This window comes from Leopardus geoffroyi, chromosome B2, assembly GCF_018350155.1.
Source record: "Leopardus geoffroyi isolate Oge1 chromosome B2, O.geoffroyi_Oge1_pat1.0, whole genome shotgun sequence".
NCBI lineage: Eukaryota > Metazoa > Chordata > Mammalia > Carnivora > Felidae > Leopardus > Leopardus geoffroyi.
The window spans coordinates 127,557,358-127,569,655 of record NC_059332.1 but is presented as its reverse complement, the minus strand read 5'-3'; positions in this window follow the sequence as shown (position 1 = coordinate 127,569,655).

Here is a 12,298-nt window from a genome sequence, read left to right as displayed (position 1 = left end):
AAAAATGATGTTTCTGTGAGTTCCTGTCACTTCATTCAATTCACTTTTGTTTTCCAAATGGATACAGGGAGGTGATTTACAAGCATATGCAATAATTTAAAGTTTTAGAATTAGAGGATGCCATGAAAATAAGACTGAATGCAATCATTTTCAGTCACAATTCATTTATGAATATCTGCAATTTGATATAGTAAATAGTGGTCAAATATTTTTAAGATGTTAGTTTTAAAAATCAATGTTAGAAATGACCATTTAAAAAATGAATCTAGAATGTGGCAGAATAAGAAGCCCCAGATTGTCCTTTCCCCAAAGGAGACACTAACTCAACAAAAACACGTAAACCGGTTCTCTTTTTGAGAAATTCAGAAACCAGTGAAGAGGCTCCTGCAGTCCAGACAAGCATGAAACCACGGCATCTGAGCCATGAGGAAGATCTGTGGCACCCCCTTGCTGTAGCCTCTCCCTCCAGCACAGCACAGCACAATTGAGAGGAAGCTCCCAGGTCCTGGCTTCTTCCTGGGGATGGAGAGACAAAATTGAAACATATGCCCAATAATCAGACTTCTCAGGGGGCTATCTGAGAGAATGATTTCTGTCTTGCCTGAATCTAAACATTGTTAGGAGATGGTGGTAGGTTGGGGGACCACTAAGAACCAAGGCAATGCTTTGGACTAAGCACATACTAACTCTAGTCCCCTCCCCAAGCTCAGCACGGAATAAATGGGAGAAATCCCCCAACTCCCAGTTTATCCCTGGGGAGGGAAAGTTGGAGCATGTGTCTAAAGTATAGGTATACCTTGAAGATACTGTGGGTTTGGGGCCAGACCACCTCAATAAAGCAAATATCACAATAAACCAAGTCAATTTTTTGGTTTGCCAGTGCAAATAAAAGTTAAGCTTATACTAAATTGTAGTCTGTTAAGTGTGCAATAGTATTGTCTAATAAATAATTAAAATTAAAAAGAAACAATTTAATTAAAAATGTTTATTGCCAAAAAATGCTAACCATCATCTGAACTTTCAGCCAGTCATAAACGTTTTGTAGGTGAAGAGTCTTGCTGATTGATCAGGGTGGTGGTTACTGAAGGTTAGGGTGGCTGTAATAATTTTTTAAAATAAGACAACAGTGAAGTTTGCCACATTGACTGACCCTTTCTTTCATGAACATTTTTTTTGTAGCATGTGATTCTGTTTGATAGCATTTTCCCACAGCAGAACTTCTTTCAAATGGGAGCCCATGCTCTCAAACCTTGCTGATGCTTTATCGACTAAGTTTAAGTAGTATTCTAAATCCTCTGTTTTTCAGCAGTCTTCGTGGCATCTTCACCAGGTGTAGATTCCATCTCAAGAAACCACTTTCTTTGCTCATGCATAAGAAACAACTCCTCACCTGTTCAAGTTTGATCATGAGATTGTAGCAATCCAATCATGTCTTCATGCTCCACTTCTAGTTCTAGTTCTCTTGCTATTTTCACCACATCTGTAGTTTCTTCCTTCACTGAAGTCTTGAGGGCCTCAGAGTTAACCATGAAGGTTAGAACCAACTTCTCCCAAACTCCTGTGAATGTTGATATTTTTACCCCTTCCCATGAATTACAAATGTTCTTAGTGGTATGTGGAGTGGTGAATTCTTTCCAGAAGGTTTTCAGTTGATCTTGCCCAAATCCATCAGATGAATCACTGTCTATGGCAGTTATAGCTTTACAAAATGTGTTTTTTCCCCAATATTAAGACTTGAAAGTCAACATTTCTTCTTGATCCAAGGGCTGCAGAATGGATATGCTGTGTTAGCAGACATGAAAACAACATTAATCTCATTGTACACTTCCATCAGAGCTCTTGGGTAACCAGGTACATTGCCAATGAGCAGTAATATTGTGAAAGAAATCTATTTTTCTGAGTGGTAGATTTCAACACTGGGCTTAAAATTATAATATTTTTACTACTCAAAGTGATCTACAGATTCACTGCAATCCCCATCATAATCGCAATGTCATTTTTTTTTTTGCAGGAATATATACAAGTAATTCTAAAATTCATATGGAACCACAAAGGCTCCAAATAGCTAAAACCACACTGAGAAAGAAAAACAAAGGTGGAAGCCTCACACTTGTTTACTCCATACTATATCACAAAGCTACAGTAATCAAAATAGTATAATATTGGCATAGCAACAAACATACAGTCCAGGGAAACATAATAGAGTCCAGATATAAATCCATGCATGTAATGTCAAATGATCTTTGACAAGGGTGCCAAGACCATACAATGAGGAAAAGATAGGTTATTCAACAAATAGTGTTGGGAAAACTTGACAGCCACACTCAAAAAGAAAAAAAAAAAAGGACCTTTATCTTATATCATATTCAAAATCAACAGTAAATAAATAAACACTTAAACACAAGCCCTGAAACTGTAAAACTCCTAGAAGATAACATAGAAGATATGCTTCATGACATTAGTGTTAGCATAGTTTCCTGGAAAATGACACCCAAAGCACAGTCAACCACAGCAAAATCTGGCAATTGGAACTACATCAAACAAAACAAAAAACAAACAAAACAGACACGCACACACACACACAAACAAACTAGGAGCCATCAATGCAGTGAAGAGGAAACCTATGGAATGGTAGAAAGTATTTGCAAATTGTTTAATAAGGGATTAATATATAAGGAATCCCTAGGGCTCAAAGTAGCAAAATGCAAATAACCCAATTTAAAATGGGCAAAGAACTTGAATGTACAGTTCTCAGAACAAGAGTAATTTAGTGCCTCACAATTCTAGAGGCTAGAAGTACAAAACCAAGTTGTCAGCTGGGCTAAACTTCTGAAACCAGCAGGGAAATGAGTCTTCCTTGTTGCTTCTTGGCTTCAAGTGGTTTATTCACAATTTTTGCAGCTTCTTGGCTTTTTCATGTGGCACTCCAGTCATACGGCCATCTTTTCCCTGTGCACATTTACTTCTTCCCTGTGTGCCTCCCTGTCTTTGTGTCCAAAATTCCTCTTTCACAAGGACACCAGTCATACTGGATTAGGGCCCTTACTAATGATCTTGTTTTTACATTACACTGTTTTTCAACACGAGTCTGTCCTCTCTGCTATAAGACTTACTAATACTGACAAAGAATTCCCTGGTTCCCTTACAAATCAGCCAAAACTCAATAAATCATTAATATCTGAATTTCTCACAAATATCTGTATTTTATCTTCTAGTATGTCTAGGAAGATAGTCCTAAAATATTGCTTAAAACATTAATAAGTAAAAATTATATTTTACTAGTCTTGTTTTTCCTAACATTACCTTCTTTTCCAGTGACTGTGCCCTGGTATTATGATTCTGAACTTCATTAAACAGTCCCATCCATATTAAATTATCTATTACATTCTTGAATTTGTCATATCCTTCCTCAGCCTTCATCTTCTATACTGAGGTCTAATATATCCTATACTTTTTTCAATGTTGATTGAAAAAAAAACAGTTTAAGATTTAAATATGAAGTCAAAGGATAATCTATCTCCATATTGAAAATAATTATAAAAGACTATTGTATTGTTTTCTACTTTTTAAATAAACATGGTGTTGAATTTTCAGAGTCTTCATCAAAGACTAGATTTTGCCTTAGAAATATCTTATCATAGAATATAAAACATAGAAAAACAGGCACATATTAGTTTCATCTAAATATTAATTTTTTCCTACTGTTTAAATGATAGACTTTCCTATCCACTCTATCATTATACAGTATAATAATATACTCCATCATTTTCCAGTAAAATGTTTTAATAACCTTAATAAATATTGAATCACTAAAATATACATTTTGAAACATTTCAGTCCTATTGTATGTTTAACTTTGTTTCAGGCCAAATCATCTATCGTTTAGAGACAGAAAGATGATTAATTATTTTTCCATTTGTTTAGGAACAGGCCACCATTTATAAAGCAAACAGACAAGTCACTTCAAACAGAGAGGGCACTCAAAGCGAACTGGTATGCTTCTTCAATTGATACCCCATGACCTTTCAAGATGAAAGGATAATAATAGTCATCCACCCAGAGAAGAAGGAGAAGAGTTTTATGGGCTGTTTACAGCGTTTAGAGGTCACTTGGTTATGCAGAAAACAAAATACAATGGAAACTGCAGAAAACACTAGAAAGAGGAATCATGGCTACATATTTTTCTAAGCTTCCCATTCACCACCAGTTTTCATCTTTTAATAAGCCCCTCTGTTCCCCAAACTAAGGCCACATTCTGTTTATTGTGTGGCTGGGGCCCCCCTTACGTTCAGCTGTCTATCTGTGCCCTCTTTAGAGTGCAAGTAATTGGCCTAAATCAAGAGCCAAATGGCATGTCTAGCTCATTCAGCCTTCTGGTGATCATATGACAGAGCTTCGAGAATTTGAGGGAGGTCTCAAACAACAAAGCAGGATATTATTTTCAGTGAAGTCCAGTGGCTATGTGTACCTCTGTTGCAGGGACAATTACAGTCTTTGTTTCTCCTATGATCCTAAGAGTCAGCTTGACTGTCTCATTGAAAAAACTCATAGGCGTTCCCATAGCCTTTTCAAAGCATCATAGACTATATAGAGACCACTCTGTATTCAACTCTCCAAAACATATGTTTAGGAAAAACGAGAGATTTCTCTACTCCACTAGTGAAAATGTATTATGTTTCCAAATGAGTTATAACTATGATGACACAATCTTGATTTAAAAGGCATAAAACAACTAAACATCAGGAAGTTTACGTTTTGTTTTAAACATATTCAAAATGCAGGTTTTGGAATTGTGAGTTCAGATTCTAGCTCAGAATTTTATTTGCTTCTTGCTATGCCCATTATACTTTTTCTATACTCCCTTACCTGCCCATATTTTGAAAATAAACCTGATTTGAATTCAGAGACATTTTGAAACTGCTTGAAATATACTATTTGTTTTTCAGAACTGTTTGAAATCATGTTGTAAGATATAATTGTAAAAAGTTAATGCTATAGTGGGTTGTGACATATATAAAGATATTGATTCATTTTAAATATATAATATATTTTATTTAGTAAATATCAGGGTTACAGGAACCTATGATTGTCACCAAGTATGAGGCTAAGTTATTTTATAGATGCATTTTGACAACTTGTTCAAAGTCACAGCTGAGGGGACTGGCATCCAAAACTTTGGATTCTTAGTTTAATAATCTCCCTTATGCTACTTTCCTCTTGAGCTGCAGAAGCACATAGTGCTAATTCAGAATAGAAATTCCTATATTTTCATAAATTTTATGAAGAGGTTATACATTTATGTCTCCAGATTAGGTAATATACCAACATATTCTCAAACCATCAGAGAAAAATACTTATACTTGCACAAAAACATGAATCAGCAGGGATAGCAAATGTCAATGCTTCAGTCCCCATGGCATTGCTTACATGACCACTTCAAATTGAAACTGCTCAGCACAGATTTGGCAATGGCATTGTAAATTCATGAGATTATTTATTACATGATGTCTTTCATTTTGAAGCTATAGCACTTCAATTCCCCGGAGAAATCTATTAAAAATTGACTACCTTCATAAAATATTCTACGATTAGATTTTGAATATTCATTAGTGCGTATATTCAATAAACTTGGAGGCAAACACTGTGCTTTACTCTAATGTTCAGGATAGAGAGTAGAAAAGGGAGAGCAGGCTTTTATACTACTGTAGATCCAAACTAACCAGAGTTGTTTTAGGTAAATGACAGCCTAGTGCAATATATTCCTACATGTAAAAACTAGAAAATTATAGAATCGTGTTTTCAAAAGTCTCGATTACATATCTTAATGATACCTCTCAGTTCACTTTTTTTTTTCTTTTTGTAAAATGAAAGACTGGACTAAATCATATCTAAGGATTAACCCTTTCATGTGATCAAACATTATTATTTTCTTAAAAATTTAAAAATCTACAAAATTACCACCCATTGTGAAAACTGTTTTGGCTTGGTCTCAAAATATTTCTTATAAATATAGAAAGTATTACCAGTCTTTTAGCATGGTCTGTTAAAATCATATGTTTGCAATCTATATACTTAATCAGTATGAGACTTTAAAGAGATAACACTTTTTAAAGATATCTAAACTATCTAATATTTAAGGTTAGAGATATAAACATTTATTCCCTGTATCAGGAATTGCCAAACCATGACCTGCAGGCCGAATCTAGGCTCTCACATGTGGTTTTATTTTCTGTTTTTTTGTTTTTTGTTTTGTTTGTTTTGTTTTAATAAAATGTTGCTGGCACAAAATAAGACTCATTTGTTTACACACTGTCTATGTTTGCTTTGAAGCCACAACATCAGAGTTAAATATTTACAGCAGACACTCTATGGCCTTCAAAGTTTGAAACATTTACTATCTGGCCAGCTTTACAGAGAAGGATTTCTGACTTTTACCATATATTATAGACATAGGGAAAAAAGGCCATGCCATTCAAGCTAATATTGGAAAATTATCTGATAATGTGAAAAATTATCCGAGTTTTAACATCCATTGGAAAGTCCAGAACTTGTATATAAAGCAGTGAGTAGTAGTAACTTAGTTGGAAATGAGTTTTAAGGGACTTGTTTTGAGGTTGTACTTGCATAGCAAGAACATCTCCTTGGAATTGATGTTACTTAAGATTACTAAGATATATCACGATATATTTTACTTAAATATATTAAATAGCTTATATTGTCTTGTAATGGTGTTTTTTTTTTCAGTAAGTATATTATACCAGTTGTAGGTTCAGAGAATTATTGTGAAGATAGTACAGAGAGTCCCTATATTCCCCACACCCAGTGCCATCTTACATTCGTATGGCACATTTGTCATTTAACGTAATACATTTAATGAAGCAGTACTGATACATTATTATTAACTAAAATCCTTACTTTATTTAAATTTCCTTAGTTTTTATTCAGTGTCCCTTTTCTGTTCCAGGATCCCATTCAGGAACATTATGTTTAAGAGTCAGATCTCCCCTTGGTTGTGAGTATTTCTTCCCCTAAGTGTAGACTTCTTTTAGCTGTGACTATTTCGCAGTGCCTTGTATTTGATGACCTTGACAGTTTTGAGAATTATTGGCCAGGTATTTTGGAGAATGTTGCTACATTGGAATTGGCCTGATGTTTTTCTTATGATCACACTAGGCAAATGTGTTTTTAGGAGGAAGACCAAAGAGGCAAAAGTGTCATTCTGATCCCATCATATCAAGGATGCCTACACTCAACATGACATAACTATTATTGTTAACATTGATCACCTGGCTTGAAATAACGTTTGTTGTATTTCTCTACTAAAAAGTTATTATTTTTTGGGTGCCTGAGTGGCTCAGTTGGGTAAGGCTTGGGTCATGATCTAACGGTTCGTGAGTTTGAGTCCCGCTTTGGGCTCCATGCTGATGGTGTGGAGCCTGCTTGGGATTCTCTCTCTCCCTCTCTCTCTGCCCCTCCTCTGCTCTATCGTTCTCTTGAAATAAATAAATAAACTTTAAAAAAATTTTAAAAAGTTACTATTTTCTCTCTTTTCTCTTCCAGTAGAAGAAGTAATTGTGCAGTGCCCATACATAAAGAGCATATGATTATGTTCCAACTCCTTGACAATGGGGTAACTATATAAATTATTTGGTATTCTTCTGTATGGGATATTTGACTATTTTTACCATTTGTTTATTTATTCAATAATTTACTTATATGGTATAGACTCATTGATATTTATTTTGTACTTTGGTTTAAAACTCACTACTACTTTTTTTGACGTACTTGACATACTTCCTTCATTGTATGTATGTATGTTTGTGTATGTGTGTATGTATGTCTTGATGCTGAGAATTTTCTAACTTTTGATACTAGAAGAAGCTCCAGGCTCTTTTTGTATATTTCCTTCCCCAGTCCTAGAATCAGCCATTTCTCCATTAGTCCTAGTTCCTTTTACTGGGGAATGGTAGTAGAAACCAATATCTGGGTGTTAAATATTCTCCTCACAACTGAAATGGCATTGCTTTTAGGTCCTATAAGCTGACAGGGTATGGTTGATATGTATATACATTTATAAGCTTTTCTGTATGTAACCATCAGTATCTTTAGTAAGCTAAACATGAATTTATACTGACATCTCTAACTCTAATCTGTTATTATAAGGATCAATATTGCCTATACTCTCTACTTCTCTGTGAATTCCCTTTCCAAAAGTGAGAAATGTGGATCCTTCTATTTCCCATTACTTATTTAGTTGTTCAGTTACAGTACATAGGTGTACTGGTTTCAGAAATGTAAACCTCCACCCCCATAAAAGCAACTTGGCCAGTAAGAGCATAGCACTTGAGAACACTTTCTTCTGAAATCTTTACTCTTACAGATTCCACTCATCTCCAAAATTACTTAGGACAGTACCTGATTTCTCAACCCCATTTGGGGAAGCTCTTTAAGATGTTTGAAATGTATATAGACTCTTTTGGCACATTTTGCATTCTATCCTTGGATTCTCTGACTTCCTAAATCATTTTCTTTAATTGCATACAGTAAACTTTGTTCTCTGTGCCATAAAGTTCAATGATTTTTTTAACAATGCTTTTGACTTGTATTCACCATTATCTTATATTACAGAATAGTTTCACTTCCCTAAAAATTTCCCTTCTACTTGTCCTATTCACCCTTCTCCCCAAAACTATGCTGATGTTTTAAAGAATAATGCAATAAGATAAAGTAGGTTCATTTTTTGTTCTCTTTCCAATGCAAGATCTTTCATCAGTAGGGAAATGTATCATTGTAATAAAGTTTGATACACTAAGAGAAGAATAGAAAAACATTATCATATCAGAATTGATGGCCTAAAAACACTTGACACGCTATGCCCGCCTTTCCTGTTACAGCACTAAGAAGGATAGACGTAGAAGGAATACTCATATATATTATAGAGATTAATCATCAATAACTAAATCTTCATGGGAAAATATATAGGGATATCAAAAATTATGAGGATCCTGAAGAGACAAAAGGGATTATTTAGCATTCTTTTAGCATAGTGTAGGAATTGATATGTCATTGTCTTGGTGAATTCCCTAATCTGTAGGAACAGAGGTTAATTTGTAGAATTTGTCAGGTGGAAAAGCAAATAATTTCTGTCTAGTGGAAGAGGTAGCCTCAGTGGTTGCTGTGTATCACCTTGCTGGCTATTTACCAGTTTTGCATCTTACCCAGCATTATAATCCTCACATTTATTTGTCAATTGCATATATACATATGCAATCTGTTCAAATATATTATATATATTTGATATAGAATATATATGTTAAGTGTATACAATATATTTGAATGAATTGTAACATCTTATTGGTTCCTCATAATTAGTGTAAGAAATTTTTTTAAATGTTTATTTATTTTTGAGAGAGAGACAGACAGAACACTAGCAGGGGAGGGGCAGAGAGAGTGGGAGACACAGAATCTGAAACAGGCTCCAGGCTCTGAGCCGTCAGCACAGAACTCAAGGCAGGGCTCAAACTCACAAATCGTGAGATCATGACCTGAGCTGAAGTAAGATGCTTCAGCTGAGCCACCCAGGCACCCCATGACAATCTTTTTTAATGTGTTAGTTTTATATGTGTATGAAAGTCTTGATTTTACCTTTTTGAAAATTATCCTTTAACGTTGATTAAACTTACTATAAATAAGTAAAAAATGTAATATTTTAAAATAAAGAATTAGCAATAATATTAGCAATATTATTATAAACCAATAAATAGAAAAATAGATAAGATGAAGTATATTTATGAAACAAAACCAAAAAAGAAATTAAATATGGTTGTTTAATACTATCCAGTTTCCATTAATTAAATATAGTAAAATTATGTACTTCTTAATATGTGATATGGGTCATAGCAGAGCAATAAGACATAGCTACAAAGTATGCAAAAAATCTACAAATTCCCCTAAATTATTTTTTAACAAAATGTGCAACTAAACTATCTAAAAAACTACCTAAAGAAACTATATTGCTTTACAGAAGTATACAAACTGAAATCAGAAAAGATGAAGAATAATATCTTGACCTTACCTGAAAGATTTAGTTAGACCATTTTTAATAAAAAAGATGAATATCAAAATATTATAGCATTCCACTTACAATGCCATTTTTTTAAACTTGATAAGATATGTGTAAAAAATGACAGTGTTCCTTTAAAACAGTATTTATATAAAAAAGTGGTACAGAGAATATGTACTTTGAAAATTACCTTTAATCCAATAGTGTAAAAACAACTTATTAAACATCAGGAGAAAACCAAAATAAATAAAACAGGAAACCAAATAATAAAAAAAGATATGGCAAAATGTGTTTCTGGGTGAGCAGTGGGACAGAAATACAAAATACTGACAAAGACTAAAGCTACAGGCTTCCTGGGCTCTGCAAGCCAAAGGGCCAGACCTTGTCTGGTAAAGGGAAAGAGGAAGGGAGCCAGATTAAACACTGAGGCTGGAGGGTTTGAGTTGAGTTACACTCAACTTTGGTTCTGAAAGGGGACCAAACAATGACAAAAAGTCTGCAAACTACTGTCAAGTGGAAACTCTGGGCCTAAGGAAGCAGGGACAAAGACATGTCTTTCAGAGAGAAATTAAGAAGGCAATGGTCCTATGTTTAAGTCTATCTTAGCCCTAGTAACCTAGGTGGCAATAATTCATAATCAATCCCAAATTCTTCTTTCTTCCTAGAAACTGAAAGGAACAATCCAAATGACAGCCCTACCTTAGTTTAAAGCTAGGTTCTCTTTTCTGCTTATTATGGATTTTTGATAAAAAATACAATTGCTGAGAAGTCTGTTTTGCTTGCTGTTTGCTATGAGCATTGTGAGACCTTTCCTGGATGTAACCCGCTGTGTAGTAGAATGGGTTGTAAACCTTCCTAAATGAATGTAGTCTGATATGTAATGAAATGAGTAATTGTAGTAATTGTACACAAACTAACTGGCGTCCTTCGCTTCTGTAATCTTGCTTGCTTAACACATTCCTCCCCTTCCCCCTTCTTCTCCTCCCACCACAAGTAACGGACAAAGCCTTCTCGCCGAAGGACAGACCAAGGACGCCCAATCTGAAAATAACAAATGTCCTTACTTTAGAATTTACCAATCCGGACCCTCACTCACCTATGCTGTTTGTCCCTGTCTATAAAAACCCTATACCAACTCTGATCGAGGCCTCTTGCGTCACCGGCGACGAGTGCGCAGAGGACCAGGTTCGAACCTGCAATAAACGACCCTTGCCGCTTGGCTTTGACTTACGACTCTGGTGGACTTTTGTGGGAGGTTTAGGAACTTCGGGCATTACAGAAACAAAAAAGGGAAAGAGGGAGGAGATGTCCCTCAGGAAATAGGAAATCCCTGAGCAAAAACAAGAGAAGAAAGCAAGGAATTGGAAGAGAGAGACAGATCATTCAATCTTTCTATCCCTACAACAAAATTGCAAATGCCCAAAGAAATATAAGGCTGAGAAAGACTATCATCACAATAAAAATTATATATATTGTCAAATCTTAATTGAGCTTATTTTACATAAAAATTTGTCAGTTTATAAGAAGAAAACAAAACTGAGATTTAATTTAAAATAATTAAATATGAAACAAAACCATCAGAAATGAAACAACCTAAGGTAGATTAAAATCTTTAGAAATCTCAAAATGAAAAATATAGTCATTTAAAAAGAAAGTAGAATATATGATACTGGACACAAAGAATATATTAATTAATTCAGAAGATTAAACTAAGAGTAGCTGAGACATAAAATCACAAAAACACAAAAGACAGAATAGAAAAATAATTGAAAAGATAAGGAAATAGATTAAACATTAACTTAGGAATTATTCTAGAAGAAGACACCAGATATAACGGAACAAAAGTGATACTAGATTAAATGTTGAAAATTCTCTAAAGGCAAAAAATAAATACATAGATATAGCATTTTGAGTTATCAGTGTGACAAATAAAACTAAATCTACTTTTAGAATGATTACAATGAAGCTATATAGCAGCAACAATAAAAAGACTTATCTTATTACTAAAAAAAACCACCTTAGCTTTTAAGATGAAAATTACCTGTATCATTAGTAATATTATAAATAAATATTTCCAAAGTACTGAAGCAAAATAACTCTGTTGGCAATCAGCAGCTAAATATAAAAAATTCATTCAGGAGTAAAGGAAATGTAAAGACATTTTCAGACAAAAGCTAAGAAAATGTATCACCCAAAGACCATTAAAATCTTTAAGATCATAAAAAAAATTGGTGT